The following is a 4,166-nucleotide window of genomic DNA, read 5'->3' as shown; positions in this document are numbered from 1 at the left end:
GTGTCTGTGTTACTGCGTATCAGTGCATGTCTCTGTTACTTGGTGTCAGTGTATGTCCGTGTTGCTTGGTGTAAGTGTGTGTCTGTGTTACTGGGTGTCAGTGTGTGTCTGTGTTACTGGGTGTCAGTGTATGTCTTTGTGACGTTGTCTCATTGTATGTCTTTGCTACTGGGTGTCAGTGTGTGTCTTTGTGACTTGGTGTCAGTGTATGTCTTTGTTACCTGGTGTAAGTGTGTGTCTGTGTTACTGGGTATCAGTGTATGTCTTTGTTACGTGGTGTCAGTGTCTGTCAAAATACTTGGTGTAAATGTATGTTTTTGTTACTTGGTGTAATTGTCTGCCTTTGTTACTTGGTGTAAGTGTATGTATTTGTTACTTGGTGTCAGTGTATGTCTGTGTTACTTGGTGTCAGTGTATGTCTGTGTTACTTGGTGTAAGAGTGTGTCTGTGTTACTGGGTGTCAGTGTGTATCTGTGTTACTTGGTGTAAGTCTGTGTCTTTGTTACTTCGTGTCCGTGTGTGTCTGTGTTACTGGGTGTCAGTGTATGTCTTTGTGACTTGGTCTCATTGTATGTCTTTGCTACTGGGTGTCAGTGTGTGTCTTTGTGACTTGGTGATAGTGTATGTCTTTGTTACTTGGTGTAAGTGTGTGTCTGTGTTACTGGGTATCAGTGTATGTCTTTGTTACTTGGTGTCAGTGTATGTCAAAATACTTGGTGTAAGTGTATGTCTTTGTTACTTGGTGTAATTGTCTGTCTTTGTTACTTTGTGTAAGTGTATGTCTTTGCTACTTGGTGTCAGTGTATGTCTTTGTTACTTGGTGTCAGTGTGTGTCTGTGTTACTGGGTATCAGTGTATGTCTTTGTGACTTGGTATCAGTGTATGTCTTTGTTACTTGGTGTCAGTGTATGTCTTTGTTACTGGGTGTCAGTGTGTGACTGTGTTACTTGGTGTCAGTGTATGTCTTTGTTACTGTTTATTAGTGTTTCTCTGTGTTACTGGGTGTCAGTGTGCGTTTGTTTGTGTTACTGGGTGTCAGTGTATGACTTTGTTAATTGGTGTAAGTGTGTGTCTGTGTTACTGGGTATCAGTGTCTGTCTTTGTTACTTGGTGTAAGTGTGTGTCTTTGTTACTTGGTGTAATTGTATGTCTTTGTTACTTGGTGTCAGTGTATGTCTTTGTTACTGTTTATTAGTGTTTCTCTGTGTTACTGGGTGTCAGTGTGCGTTTGTTTGTGTTACTGGGTGTCAGTGTATGACTTTGTTAATTGGTGTAAGTGTGTGTCTGTGTTACTGGGTATCAGTGTCTGTCTTTGTTACTTGGTGTTAGTGTCAGTCTTTGTTACTTGGTGTAAGTGTGTGTCTGTGTTACTTGGTGAAAGTGTGTGTCTGTGTTCCTGGGTATCGGTGTATGTCTTTGTTACTTGGTGTCACTGTATATCTGTGTTACTTGGTGTAACTGTGTGTCTTTGTTACTTTGTGTAATTGTATGTCTTTGTTACATGGTGTCAGTGTATGTCTGTGTTACTTGGTGTAAGTGTATGTCTTTGTTACTTGCTGTAAGTGTGTGTCTGTGTTACTTGGTGTAAGTATGTGTCTGTGTTCCTGGGTATCAGTGTTTGTCTTTGTTACTTGGTGTCAGTGTATGTCTATGTTACTTGGTGTAAGTGTGTGTCTGTGTTACTGCGTATCAGTGCATGTCTCTGTTACTTGGTGTCAGTGTATGTCCGTGTTGCTTGGTGTAAGTGTGTGTCTGTGTTACTGGGTGTCAGTGTGTGTCTGTGTTACTTGGTGTAAGTGTGTGTCTTTGTTACTTGGTGTCAGTGTGTGTCTGTGTTACTGGGTATCAGTGCATGTCTTTGTGACTTGGTATCAGTGTATGTCTTTGTTACTGGGTGTCAGTGTGTGTCTTTGTGACTTGGTGTCAGTGTATGTCTTTGTTACGTGGTGTCAGTGTATGTCAAAACACTTGGTGTAAATGTATGTCTTTGTTACTTGGTGTAATTGTCTGTCTTTGTTACTTGGTGTAAGTGTATGTATTTGTTACTTGGTGTCAGTGTATGTCTTTGTTACTTGGTGTCAGTGTATGTCTGTGTTACTTGGTGTAAGAGTGTGTCTGTGTTACTGGGTGTCAGTGTGTATCTGTGTTACTTGGTGTAAGTCTGTGTCTTTGTTACTTCGTGTCCGTGTGTGTCTGTGTTACTGGGTGTCAGTGTATGTCTTTGTGACGTTGTCTCATTGTATGTCTTTGCTACTGGGTGTCAGTGTGTGTCTTTGTGACTTGGTGTCAGTGTATGTCTTTGTTACCTGGTGTAAGTGTGTGTCTGTGTTACTGGGTATCAGTGTATGTCTTTGTTACGTGGTGTCAGTATATGTCAAAATACTTGGTGTAAATGTATGTTTTTGTTACTTGGTGTAATTGTCTGTCTTTGTTACTTGGTGTAAGTGTATGTATTTGTTACTTGGTGTCAGTGTATGTCTGTGTTACTTGGTGTCAGTGTATGTCTGTGTTACTTGGTGTAAGAGTGTGTCTGTGTTACTGGGTGTCAGTGTGTATCTGTGTTACTTGGTGTAAGTCTGTGTCGTTGTTACATCGTGTCCGTGTGTGTCTGTGTTACTGGGTGTCAGTGTATGTCTTTGTGACTTGGTCTCATTGTATGTCTTTGCTACTGGGTGTCAGTGTGTGTCTTTGTGACTTGGTGTCAGTGTATGTCTTTGTTACTTGGTGTAAGTGTGTGTCTGTGTTACTGGGTATCAGTGTATGTCTTTGTTACTTGGTGTCAGTGTATGTCAAAATACTTGGTGTAAGTGTATGTCTTTGTTACTTGGTGTAATTGTCTGTCTTTGTTACTTTGTGTAAGTGTATGTCTTTGTTACTTGGTGTCAGTGTATGTCTTTGTTACTTGGTGTCAGTGTGTGTCTGTGTTACTGGGTATCAGTGTATGTCTTTGTGACTTGGTATCAGTGTATGTCTTTGTTACTTGGTGTCAGTGTATGTCTTTGTTACTGGGTGTCAGTGTGTGACTGTGTTACTTGGTGTCAGTGTATTTCTTTGTTACTGTTTATTCGTATTTCTCTGTGTTACTGGGTGTCAGTGTGTGTTTGTTTGTGTTACTGGGTGTCAGTGTATGTCTTTGTTAATTGCTGTAGGTGTGTGTCTGTGTTACTGGGTATCAGTGTCTGTCTTTGTGACTTGGTGTCAGTGTATGTCTTTGTTACTTCGTGTCTGTGTATGTCTGTGTTACTTGGTGTTAGTGTATGTCTTTGTTACTTGGTGTAAGTGTGTGTCTGTGTTACTTGGTGAAAGTGTGTGTCTGTGTTCCTGGGTATCGGTGTATGTCTTTGTTACTTGGTGTCACTGTATATCTGTGTTATTTGGTGTAATTGCATGTCTTTGTTACATGGTGTCAGTGTATGTCTGTGTTACTTGATGTAAGTGTATGTCTTTGTTACTTGCTGTAAGTGTGTGTCTGTGTTACTTGGTGTAAGTATGTGTCTGTGTTCCTGGGTATCAGTGTTTGTCTTTGTTACTTGGTGTCAGTGTATGTCTGTGTTACTTGGTGTAAGTGTGTGTCTGTCTTACTGGGTATCAGTGCATGTCTTTGTTACTTGGTGTCAGTGTATGTCCGTGTTGCTTGGTGTAAGTGTGTGTCTGTGTTACTGGGTGTCAGTGTGTGTCTGTGTTACTTGGTGTAAGTGTGTGTCTTTGTTACTTGGTGTCCGTGTGTGGCTGTGTTACTGGGTATCAGTGCATGTCTTTGTGACTTGGTATCAGTGTATGTCTTTGTTACTGGGTGTCAGTGTGTGTCTTTGTGACTTGATGTCAGTGTATGTCTTTGTTACTTGGTGTAAGTGTGTGTCTGTGTTACTGGGTATCAGTGTATGTCTTTGTTACGTGGTGTCAATGTATGTCAAAATACTTGGTGTAAATGTATGTCTTTGTTACTTGGTGTAATTGTCTGTCTTTGTTACTTGGTGTAAGTGTATGTATTTGTTACTTGGTGTCAGTGTATGTCTTTGTTACTTGGTGTCAGTGTATGTCTGTGTTACTTGGTGTCAGTGTGTGTCTGTGTTACTGGGTATCAGTGTATGTCTTTGTGACTTGGTATCAGTGCATGTCTTTGTTACTGGGTGTCAGTGTGTGTCTGTGTTACTGGGTATCAGTGT

The sequence above is a fragment of the Heterodontus francisci genome, unplaced genomic scaffold, assembly GCF_036365525.1.
Source record: "Heterodontus francisci isolate sHetFra1 unplaced genomic scaffold, sHetFra1.hap1 HAP1_SCAFFOLD_83, whole genome shotgun sequence".
NCBI classification, from domain to species: domain Eukaryota; kingdom Metazoa; phylum Chordata; class Chondrichthyes; order Heterodontiformes; family Heterodontidae; genus Heterodontus; species Heterodontus francisci.
Note: the sequence above shows the minus strand (reverse complement) of the source record.